Here is a 13,295-nt window from a genome sequence, read left to right on the forward strand (position 1 = left end):
AAGTCTATAGAACCAAAAATGCAATGTTTTGCGTTTAAAAAAGTCCCTGAGCCCGGGTTCAAACTGATGCGGTGCGGAATACGCGCCGGGTTCTGTGCGATTTCCACACCGCAATATAGTCACACCCCGTTCATAAGAAACACTGCGGGTGTGTATTTTAAGTTAACGACACCCCGAAATCAGTTCGAAAAACTGTGAACATCCATGCGATCCGATTCTGGCCCAGACTAAAAAAGGGTCCTGCACGTTTTCGGTGCGGATGTGGTGCGATTTGAACCATACAAAATGTATGGCTCAGCCTGGGTTCACACTGTTGCGGTGCGGTATATCACATGTGATTCGCACAGGAACCGCACCGCACCGCAGTCCTGTGCAAATCACATGCGAATTCTGTGCGGATGCGATTTGAGCCATACATTTTGTATGGCTCAGATCGCACCACATCTGCACCAAAAAGGTGCAGGATCCTTTTTTATGTCCGAAATGAATCCGATCCATTTCTGCACATCGCACCGCATTTTGCGAACCGATTTCTGGGTATTGTTTAATTTAACATACACACCCGCAGTGGTTCACATGAATGGGATGCGATTCTGATGCGGTGCGGAATTCGCACAGAAACCAGTGCGAATTCTGCACCGCATCAGTGTGAACCTGGACTCAAAGTGCACCGCACAAAAATCGCATGTGATTTGCACTGGAATGCGGTGAGGTTCCTGTGCGAATCACATGCGATGTGCCGCACCGCAGAAGTGTGACCCCGGGCAGGAGTGTGAACCCGGGCAGGAGTGTGAACCCGGGCAGATGTGTGAACCCGGGCAGATGTGTGAACCCGGGCAGGAGTGTGACCCCGGGGAGAAGTGTGAACCCGGGCAGGAGTGTGAACCCAGGCAGGAGTGTGAACCCGGGCAGGAGTGTGAACCCAGGCAGGAGTGTGAACCCGGGCAGGAGTGTGACCCGGGGCAGGAGTGTGAACCCGGGCAGGAGTGTGAACCCGGGCAGGAATTTGAACCCGGGCAGATGGGTGAACCCGGGCAGACGTGTGAACCCGGGCAGGAGTGTGAACCCCGGGCAGGAGTGTGACCCCCGGGCAGACGTGTGAACCCCGGGCAGACGTGTGAACCCCGGGCAGACGTGTGAATCCCGGGCAGACGTGTGAACCCCGGGCAGAAGTGTGAACCCAGGCTAACCCTTTCCTTCAGCCTTGCGCTGGGGCATTGGTGAAAACGGCATGAAAGTCCAGGCACCCCATGTGTATTAAGGTTCCACGCACACTAGGGTTTTTTTTAAGCTCCTAGAAGCTATTAACAGCATTTTATTCTGCTCTTAGAAGATAGTGTTCTCCTATGTGTCCATGCACTCTTAGGGCCAGTTCACACTGCATGCATTTCAGTTGCTTTTTTTCTGTATCCAAAATGCACAGAAAGTAGGTTATATGGTTGTTGGTGTCATAGTTCACATCAGCGCTTGCAGTTCCGGTTGCAGAAAAGAACGTAGAACAGGCTGCAATTTTTCTGCACAGAACTGTACTGGAACGCATCAAAAACGCACCAGAACGCACATGTCCCTACCAGGGGCGGACTGACCATTTGGAAACTCGGGCACGGCCCGAGGGCCCGGGGTCAGTAGGGGGCCCCATGAGATGCCCCTGGTACCTTTTTCATAGGCTTTTTGGAGTTTGGGCAAGGACACAGGGGCCCCATGATCCTCTATTGCCCGGGGGCCCCATGAGTTGTCAGTCCGCCCCTGGTCCCTATTTGAGCCCGGGTTCACACTGATGTGGTGTGGAATTTGCAGCGGTTTCTGTGCGAATTTTGCACCGCATCACAATCGCACCCCGTTCATGCGAACCACTGCAAGTTTGTATGTTAACACTTCAAAATCGGTTGCGTCAAAATCGCATCAAGAATGCACTGGAACGCAACAAAACGTGTTTGCAAAAATGCATCTGGACTACGTTTCTGTAGTAGAATGAAATGAAAACGAGAAGCGCACCAACGCAGGAGAATTCGTCATTGATTTACGTTTCTATAGTGTCAACCGGCCCTTAGGCGTTCAGCATTTTTTGATCTTCAGTGTCTAGGAGCAGAAAAATAATTGTAGAGTTTTTGGGAGCGTTTTTACAGTAGAAAAAAAAGTGCTAAAAACTCCTAACAACTTTTTTCTAGCGTTTCCCATGTTCTGTAAAAATGCTAATAAAACGCTATTACCAACGGCTTTTATCCTGAGTTTTATTAGTTAAAAAAAAACCAAAACGCTAGTGTGCACGGAGCCTAAAAGTCATCCTGCTGCAAATGTAGCGCAGCTCCCGCCTTCATTTATGGCCTTTAGTGAATGAGCCCCACTAGATGGGTGTCCTGGACATTCATTAATGGGGGTCTCCCACCACGTCACATGGGCTGGAAGGATGGGGGACCCCTCTGGGATAGATTTCTGTCGCACTGTCTATGGATGATTGTACCTCTATGCACTCTCTACACTCCGCTCTCCCAGGATCGCGATCTCAGGCAGTGTGGTCCGCCCGGGACTCCGTAGTCAGAGTAGGGCAGTTCCGTCTCCCTCCCGCCCCCCCCGAACAGCGGCGCTGTGGCCCCTCCCCCGTGTCTTCTGCCCCCTCCGATGTCCGGTCAGCCCGCAGCCAGGTGAGTCCCCGCCGGGCCCCGATTAACCCCCTGCATGCCGAAAAGGGCTCCTAGGCCGCTCTGGCAGGGGAAGGGTTAAGAGGCCGGACGCCAAGTGACGTCATGGTGCCCAATGTTCTGATGATTATTACCCTGAGCCTGCACCCCGACAATTCCCTGCACCCCGACACCCTGCACCCCTCCCCCCCGCACCCCGACACCCTGCACTCAGTCATGCATGACCCCTGGACCTGCACTACACATCCAGTGCTCACCCCATTCTTCTGCCTGCACCCTGACACCGAGCCCTGCCTGCACCGATATCACCCCGACACCAAGACTGCACCCCAATCACCCTACACCCCGCAACCCAGCCCTGCCTGCACTGATGTCACCCTGCAACCAAGAAAGCACCCCAATCACCCTACACCCCGCAACCCAGTCCTGCCTGCACCGATGTCACCCTGACACCAAGACTGCACCCCAATCACATGCACCCGATACCCCGCAACCCAACCCTGCACCGATATCACCCCGACACCCTGCATCCGATACCCTGCAACCCAGTCCTGCCTGCACCGATGTCACCCCGCAACCAAGACTGCTCCCCAATACCCCGCAACCCAGCCCTGGACCGATATCACCCCGACACTCTGCAGCCCAGACTGCACCCCAATCACGTGCACCCGATACCCTGCAACCCAGCCCTGCCTGCACCGATGTCACCCCGACACCCTGCAACTGATTCCACGCAACCCAGCCCTGCCTGCACCCGATACCCCGCAACCCAGTCCTGCCTGCACCGATGTCACCCCGCAACCAAGACTGCACCCAAATACCCAGCAACCCAGCCCTGCACCGATATCACCCCGACACCCTGCAGCCAAGACTGCACCCCGATCACGTGCACCCGATACCCGCAACCCAGTCCTGCCTGCACCGATGTCACCCCGCAACCAAGACTGCACCCAAATACCCCGCAACCCAGCCCTGCACCGATATCACCCCGACACCCTGCAGCCAAGACTGCACCCCAATCACGTGCACCCGATACCCGCAACCCAGCCCTGCCTGCACCGATGTCACCCCGCAACCAAGACTGCACCCCAATACCCCACAACCCAGCCCTCCACCGATATCACCCCGACACCCTGCAACCGATACCCCGCAACCCAGCCCTGCTTGCACCTATATCACCCCGCAACCAAGACTGCACCGCAATCACATGCACCCGATACCCTGCAACCCAGCCCTGCCTGCACCGATATCACCCCGACACTAAGACTGCACCCCAATCACCCTACACCTTACAACCCAGCCCTGCCTGCACCGATGTCACCCCTCAACCAAGACTGCACCCCAATCACCCTACACCCCGCAACCCAGCCCTGCCTGCACCGATATTACCCCGACACCAAGACAGCACCCCAATCACCCGATACCCAGCCCTGCCTGCACCGATGTCACCCCGCAACCAAGACTGCACCCCAATACCCCGCAACCCAGCTCTGCACTGATATCACCTCGACAACCTGCAAGCAAGAGTGCACCCCAATCACATGCACCCGATACCCCGCAACCCAGCCCTGCTTGCACCGATATCACCCCGACACCCTGCAACCAAGACGGCACCCCAATTACATGCACCCTGACACCCCCCAACCCAGCCCTGCCTGAACCGATATCACCCTGCAACCAAGACTGCACCCCAATCACATGCACCCGACACCCCGCAACCCAGCCCCGCCTGCACCGATGTCACCCCTTAACCAAGACTGCACCCCAGCACCCCGCAACCCAGCCCTTCCTGCACTGATATCACCCCATACATGCACCCCGACACCCTGCAACCAAGACTACACCCTGCAGCCAAGACTGCACCCCAATCACATGCATCTGACACCCTGCAACCCAGCCCTGCCTGCACCCCTATCCACCCTATACATGCACACCGACACCCTGCAACCAAGACTGCACCCCTATCCACCCTATACATACACCCTGACATCCTACAGCTAAGCCCTGCCTGCACCCATACCACCCCTTCCTTCTCCTTTATCACCCCTTCCATCATCCCTCCTGCACCCCTACCCCCTCCGTCATCCTGCCTGTGTACACCACTACCTCCTACACCAGCCTGCCTGCCTTTACCTTTACCACCTCTATCATCCTGCCTACACTCCTCCCACCTCCATCATCTTGCCTGCCTGCCTTCACCTCTACCTCCTGCATCATCCTGCCTGAACCCCTAATTCCTGCATCATCCTGCCTGCACCCCTACCTTCTCCGCTATCTTGCCTGCACCTCTACCAGCTCCATCATCCTACCTGCACCCCTACCACCTCCATCATCCTACCTGCACCCCTACCACCTCCATCATCCTGCCTGCACCCCTACCACCTCCATCATCCTGCCTGCACCCCTACTTCCTGCATCATCCTGCCTGCCTGCACCCCTACCTTCTCCACTATCTTGCCTGCAGCTCTACCAGCTCCATCATCCTGCCTGCACCCCTACCACCTCCATCATCCTGTCTGCCTTCACCCCACCACCTCAGTCATCCTGGCTGCCTTCACCCCACCACTTCCATCATCCTGGCTTCCTTCACCCCACCACCTCCATCATCCTGGCTTCCTTCACCCCACCAACTCCATCATCCTGGCTTCCTTCACCCCACCAACTCCATCATCCTGGCTGCCTTCTCCCCGCCACCACCATAATCCTGGTTGCTTTCACTCCCTACTACCTCCATCATAGTTACCGTCACCCCCTACCACCTCCATCATCCTGGCTGCCTTCACCCCACCACCTCCATCATCCTGGCTGCCTTCACCCCACCACCTCCATCATCCTGGCTGCCTTCAATCCCTACCACCTCCTTCATCAATCCTGGCTGCCTTCAACCCCCACCAGCTCCATCATCCTAGCTGCCTTCACCCCCTAACACCTCCACCATCCTGGCTGCCTTAACCCCACCATCTCCACCATCCTGGCTGCCTTCAGACCTACCACCTCCATCATCCTGCCCATACCTCCTTTTACATCCGTCATTCTGCCTGTACCTCTACCACTTCTGTCACCCTGTCAATGTGCTCTGCATTCCATTTCCCTCTAACACTGTTTCCCAACCCTGTCAGTTCTTCACACCCTACCCACATCTCTGTCACTTCTGTCCCTCTCATATCACCCCTGTACCCCCCCTTGTCCCCATTTCCATGTCCCCCTGTTCTCTCAGCACCCAGCCCTCACCCTGTGCCTGCACTTCTTACTGCACCATCACTCTGCAGGCCCAGAAGAATGTGTGTGTGTATATATATATATATATTGTTTCACCCACGAATCACGCATTTCTTTTTCAATGGACTACAAACAGAACAATGAGTGAATCTTGGGTGAAAGCTGTGTGAAACTTTTTAAAAATGGACTCTGCTGGGGTGGGTGGAGATACGGGTGTCTGTGTATCTATAGAGTTTACAGCATAAAAATAATATACTGAAATAACTGCATATATTATATTTTTTTTTATTTACGAACAGATGAAGAAAAAAAAACTACAATGTACACTCAGCAGCCAATTTATTAGGTACACCTTGCTAGTGCCAAGAAAATATCCCCCACACCATTACACCACCACCACCAGTCTGAACCGTTGATACAAGGAAGGATGGATCCATGCTTGATTGATTACACCAAATTCTGACCCTACCAGGGGTGGACTGACCATTTGGAAACTCGGGCACTGCCCGAGGGCCCGGGGTCAGTAGCGGGCCCCATGAGATGCCCCTGGTACCTTTTTCATAGGTTTTTTTGAGTTTGGGCAACCACACGGGGCCCCATGATCCGCTGTTGCCCAGGTGCCCCATGGGTTGTCAGTCCGCCCCTGGACCCTACCATCTGAATGTCAAAGCAACCAGTCTGCCCATTCTCCTCTGACCTCTGATATCAACAAGGCATTTTCATCCACACAACTGCCGCTCATTGGATATTTTCTCTTTTTCAGACCATTCTCTGTAAACCCTAGAGATGGTTGTGTGTGCAAATCCCAGTAGATCAGCAGTTTTTGAAATACTCAGACCAGCCCGTCTGGCACCAACAACCATGCTACATTCAAAGTCACTTAAATCCCCTTTCTTCCCCATTCTGATTCTCTGTTTGAACTTCACCTCGTCTACAGGCCTAAATGCATTGAGTTGCTGCCATATAATTGACTTATTAGCAATTTGTGATACCAAATAATTGAACAGGTGGCTGGTGAGTGTACATTTGTAATATTAATGGAGCAGAGCTAGAAACACACATGCCATATACATAATAAAATGAAAAAGTATATCCGCACTTGTGTTAAATATTACGTGATAGCTCTCACCAAAAGGTAGTATAACAGACCTGTTCAGATACATATACAGCCGTGGCCAAAAGTTTTGAGAATGACACAAATATTGATTTTCTCAACGTCTACTGCCTCAGTTTTTATGATGGCAATTTGCATATACTACAGAATGTTATGAAGAGTGATCAGATGATTTGCAATGAAAATCAATTTAATCCCCAAAAAAATTTTCACTGCATTTCAGCCCTGCCACAAAAGGACCAGCTGATATCATGTCAGTGAATCTCTCGTTCACCCCTGTTTCAGATATGTGCGGGCTGCGTTTTGCGCGGGCACAAGAGCCCATTCATTTGAATGGACTCCCGTGCCCCGTGACATGCAGGGAAGAAGTCCCTGCACTTCTTCTGAAAACGCAGCCCGCACAGGAACCTCGGTTCCCAGTACGGTTGCGTTTTCCAGTGCGAAAATTAGAATTATTGGCACCTGCCCACAGGGTCCGCATTCCTCTGTGCGAGTGGTTGTGCGGCTGCACAGACTTTTGTGTCGATCTGCAGCCGCACCACCCGCACATATGTGAACCTAGCCTAACACAGGTGTCAGTGTTGACGAGGACAAGGCTGGAGATCACTCTGTCATGCTGATTGAGTTAGAATAACAGACTGGAAGCTTTAAAAGGAGGGTGATGCTTGAAATCAATGTTTTTCCTCTGTTAACCATGGTTACCTGCAAGGAAACATACAGTCATCATTGCTTTGCACAAAATTCAGACAAGGATATTGCTGCTAGTAAGATTGCACCTAAATCAACCATTTATCGGATCATCAAGAACTTCAAGGAGAAAGGTTACATTTTTGTAAAGAAGGCTTCAGGGCGCCTAAGAAAGTCCAGCAAGCACCAGGACCGTCTCTAACGTTGATTCAGCTGTGGAATCGGGGCACCACCAGTACAGAGTTTGCTCAGGAATGGCAGCAAACAGGTGTGAATGCATCTGCACGCACAGTGAGGCGAAGACTTTTGGAGGATGGCCTGGTGTCAAGAAAGGCAGCAAAGAAACCACTTTTCTTTAGGGAAGAACATCAGAGACAGACTAATATTCTGCAAAAGGTACAGGGATTGGACTGCTGAGGACTGGGGTAAAGTCATTTTCTCTGATGATGCCCCTTTTCGATTGTTTGGGGCATCTGGAAAAAACCTTGTCCAGAGAAGAAAAGGTGTGTGCTACCATCAGTCCTGTGTCATGCCAACAGTAAAGCATCCTGAGACCATTCATGTGTGGGGTCGCTTCTCAGCCAAGGTAGTGGGCTCACTCACAATTTTGCCTAAGAACACAGCCATGAATAAAGAATGGTCCAAAAACATCCTCCGAGAGCAACTTCTTCCAACCATCCAAGAACTGGTGATGAACAATGCCTCCTCCAGCATGATGGAGCACCTTGCCATAAGGCAAAAATCATAAATAAGTGGCTTGGGGAACAAAACATTAAAATTTTGGGTCCATGGCCAGGATACTCCCTAGACCTTAATCCCATTTGAATTGTGGTCAATCCTCAAGAGGCGGATGAACAAAACCCCCCCCCACAAATTCTGACAAACTCCAAGCATTGATTATGCAAGAATGGTCTGCCATCAGTCAGGATGTGGCCCAGAAGTTGATTGACAGCATGCCAGGGCAAATTGCAGAGGTCTTGATAAAGAAGGGTGAATACTGCAAACATTGACTCTTGCATGTAATTTGTTAATAAAAGCCTTTGACACTTATGAAATGCTTGTAGTTGAAGCAGCAGACTTTGTGAAAATTAATATTTGTGTCATTCTCAAAACTTTTGGCCACGGCTGTACCTAATAAACCTAAATGATAAGAATAGTAGCAGCATAATAGGGCAGCACAGTGGCTAAATGGTTAGCACTTCTGCCTGGCAGTACTCGGGTTGCTGGTTCGAATCCCAACCATGGCACCAACTGCCTGGAGTTTGCATGTTCTCCCTGTGCCTGTGTGGGTTTCCTCCGGGTAGCCCGGTTTCCTCCCACACTCCAAAGACATGCTGGTAGGTTAATTGGCTCCTGTCTAAATTGTCCCTAGTATGTGTATGTATGACTGTGAGTTAGGAACCTTAGATTGTACGCCCCTTGAGGGTTAGGGACTGATGTGAATGTGTAAATTGACGGCGCTATATAAGTACCTGAAATAAATAAATAGTATATCTGTTCTGAAAATAACTCCAAAATAGCTCCAACAAAACTAACGTTTTGTAATGTTCAGTTTCAGAATCCTAAAATTATAAAAACAAATATTTAAAGTATTAATAGTAATAATAAAAAAATATAAAGTATCTGTAGTATTACAAATATATAAAGTATCAATAGGACTACTAAAAAAGAATCAATAGTACTAAAAAAAATCATGAATCTACAGTATTAATAAAAATGTATAAAGTATTGAAAGTGCTAATATAAAAATATACAAAATTATATATCGAAAACTAGTAAAAAAATAAATAAATCTAAAGTATACAGTATAAAATTGAAGAAATTACACATGTAAATATACTCTCTCTTACTCCCTCCTTCTTACTCGCTCTTATAAAAAAAAATCGATATTGTTCATAAAAAAAGTATTTAAAGTTCTTATATAAAAAAAAATATACAGTATATATAGTATTAAAAAAATTAAGTATTGAGCACTAATAAAAAATATATTTATAGTTTAAAAAAGAAATACATATGTATATATATTTTATTTCTCTCTCTCTCTCTCTCTCTCTCCTAAAGCCTCTAGTATTCATGAAAAAAATATCTATAATATTCATAAAATATATATATTTATACCTAAAGGGCACAAAAAAATCAAGATGGATGTGTAAAGTTGGCATTAAAGACAAAGTGCAGATAAATTCTCTGTTATCTGATATTATGGGTTTGGGATTGCTAATGTCGGATTGCTATGAAAAATGGAGAAGCAATAAGAAAACAGATATCTAGCAGTGATCATTTTTCCCATGACAATGTCACCACAACTGCCATGTTATCTGAAAGGCATGCGTAGAGGGAAGGACACATAGGAGGTATGCCACATGTATAAACACATGACGGGTGGTAAATTACTGCCTGTTTTTTTTTCTTCTTCGTTTTCTTTCATGAAAGGTCCTCTTTATAGAGCAGGTCAGCCATTTTTCTTAAATACACCGACCATACATAACTTTATGACTACCCACCCAGTATTGAGTAGGTCCCTGTTTTGCGGCCAAAACAGTCCTGACCCTTCAAGGAATGGACTCCACTAGACGTATGAAGCTATGCTGTGGTGTCTGACACTAAGCCATCAGTAGCAGATCCATTAAGTCCTGTAAGTTGTCAGGTGGGGCCTCCATGGTTCAGGCTTGTTTTCCAGCACATCCCACAGATGCTTGATTGGATTAAGATCTGGAGAGACCAAGTCAACACCTCAGACTTATTGCTGAGTTCCTCCAACCATTCTTGAACTATTTTTGCAATGTGCCAGGGCACATTATCCTGCTGAAAGAGGCCCTGTCTCTCACTAACTCATGTGATCTTCCAGTGACTGTTGTTGCAGATATGCAGTCTCTGCCTCTACTCCTCTAGTATGTCTGAAGTCTCTGACAGTCTTTTGTTATACTAATGCTATATATTATGTGTGGCCCTTTGAAGCTGTCACAAATGAGGCCACCTGCACCTTACAAGTAGATGACCACGGCTGTGCACCCTGTAAGAATCAAGATTGATGGCCAATTCACACCATGTGCGGGAAAGTGTTTATGTGCGTGTTTCCCTCACAGCATGGGAGCGTTCGTCCCTCTTTAGACATGAGTATCATCAATTGTCAACGGCACCCCAAACGTGCACGCGTTTGTGGCCACCGGAATGAATGATACTGCAGTACCACTCAGTTTGGTGTGGTGTGATTTTAAAAGTCTCGCCTGTTGTACTTTTGCAAATTCCCATGTGTTTGGTAGCCTGTTGAAATGAACATGCAGTCAAAAATGCGCCACGCGGAACATGCAAAAACAAGAGTGCAAACTTGTCCTAAATCTGAAATTAGGCTTGCAGTGGAAATATTAGAAAAGGGATAAAGGGCGAGAAGTTGGGTGAGCTAACAAATCAAGGGGGAAGTGGGAGCCACCATTATGGTGATGTTAACTCATAGGTTAAAGAGCAGGTAGGCAGGGGCAGTGGCTCACAGATTAAAAAACTTTTGGCCAGAAACTTCGCAGACATACCACAAACCAGCTACTAGTAAGCGAGTCTGTTCTTACCAGGGGCGGACTGACAACTCATGGGGCCCCCGGGCAATAGGGGATCATGGGGCCCCTGTGTCCTTGCCCAAACTCAAAAAAGCCTATGAAAAAGGTACCAGGGGCATCTCATGGGGCCCTCTACTGACCCCAGGCCCTCGGGCAGTGCCCGAGTTTCCAAATGGTCAGTCCGCCCCTGGTTCTTACTGGACTAAACTTTTGTCAAGCAAAATATTTCCGCTATTAGTGTTAGTACTGTGCATTTTGCCAATTGGCCCACCACCCATTGCTCCAGTCTTCACTCTCTTGCTGAACTACACCCGCTAGGAACCTCAACATCCCATGCTTCTGGGCATATTGGATTTTTGCCATTCCTACTGGGCGCGATAATTTCACTGACCGCTACATCCCCAGCGTGTCCTTGCAGCTCTGTAGATGCACTTGTGATGCAGTGCCGGTGGTGACGCAGGAATCTGACAAACCCAGAAGGGTTGGATGCTGAAAATTCTCTAGATCAACAGTTCTCAACCAGCACTCCTCCAGAGGTGTCTAGGGGTTTCTTGAGCTCTGGCTGATTGACCTCCCATCTGATGGTACCTGGATAGTTCTGGGTCTGGTGCTCTTTGGCAGAGCTAGAAACATGACAACAACAATCTTTTTAGCTGTCTGTAAGGAGGGCATTTTGATTATCACTGTAAGAGGGACATTCTCTCCACTGACTACCAATGTAAGAGGCATTCCTCCCACTGACTAATGATGTAAGGGGTTTATTCTTCCCACTGACCACCAGTGTAAGTGGGGCATTTTTCCCTTTCACCGCCAATGTAAAGGAGGGCATTGTTCCCTCTGACCACTAATGTAATGAGGACAATTTTCCCACTGACCACCAATGTAATTAGGGCATTCTTCTCATTGACTGTCAATGTGAAGGGGGCATTCTTTGTACTGATCACCATTGTAAGAGGGACATTCTTTCCACTGACCACCAATGCATGAAGCATTCTTCCCGCTGACCATCAATTTAAGGGTGGAATTTTTCTCACTGACCAACAGTGTAAAGGACAATTTTCCCAATAACCACCTTTGTAAGGGTCATTCTTCTCAATGACCACCAATGTAAGAGGCATTCTTCCAAAGGACTACCAATGTAAGAAGCGTTCTTCCCAATGACCACCAATGTAAGGCACATTCTTCCCAATGACCACCAATGTAAGAAGCGTTCTTCCCACTGACCACCAATGTAAGGAGCATTCTTGCCACTGACCACCAATGTAAGGAGCATTCTTGCCACTGACCACCAATGTAAGGAGCATTCTTTTCACTGACCACCAATGTAAGGAACATTCTTCCCACTGACCACCAATGTAAGGAACATTCTTCCCACTGACCACCAATGTAAGGAGCATTCTTCCCACTGACCACCAATGTAAGGAGCATTCTTCCCACTGACCACCAATGTAAGGAGCATTCTTTTCACTGACCACCAATGTAAGGAACATTCTTCCCACTGACCACCAATGTAAGGAACATTCTTCCCACTGACCACCAATGTAAGGAGCATTCTTCCCACTGACCACCAATGTAATGAGCATTCTTTTCACTGACCACCAATGTAAGGAACATTCTTCCCACTGACCACCAATGTAAGGAGCATTCTTCCCACTGACCACAAATATAAGGGGCATTCTTCCCAATGACCACCAATGTAAAGGGAATTCTTCTCACTGACCACCAATGTAAGGAGCATTCTTCCCAATGAACACCAATGTAAAGGGCATTCTTACTGACCACCAATGTAAGGAGCATTCTTCCCAATGACCACCAATGTAAAGAGAATTCTCACTGACCACCAATGTAAGGAGCATTCTTTTCACTGACCACCAATGTAAGGGGCATTCTTCCCAATGACCACCAATGTAAAGGGCATTCTTCTCACTGACCACCAATGTAAGGGGCATTCTTCCCAATGACCACCAATGTAAAGTGCATTCTTCCCACTAACTAGCAATGCAAGCAGCATTCTTCCCAAAGACTACTAATGTAAGGGGCATTTTCCCCAATGACCACCAATGTAAGGGGCATTCTTCCCAATGA

At 48.7% G+C, this 13,295-nt stretch overlaps 1 protein-coding gene across 1 annotated transcript in view; it reads left to right on the top strand.

Moving 5' to 3' along the window:
- The first annotated feature begins 2,582 nt into the window (after positions 1-2,582).
- Positions 2,583-13,295, top strand: part of LOC149452879 (uncharacterized) — a 45,410-nt gene continuing 34,697 nt past the window's right edge. Inside the window, exon 1 of the mRNA XM_089688867.1 lies at positions 2,583-2,642. The gene's annotated coding sequence lies outside the window, so the exon portion shown is untranslated. The remainder of the gene's footprint in view (positions 2,643-13,295) is intronic.

The sequence above is a fragment of the Staurois parvus genome, unplaced genomic scaffold (assembly GCF_062004578.1).
Source record: "Staurois parvus isolate SC_StPar_1 unplaced genomic scaffold, SC_StPar_1.0 ptg000457l, whole genome shotgun sequence".
NCBI lineage: Eukaryota > Metazoa > Chordata > Amphibia > Anura > Ranidae > Staurois > Staurois parvus.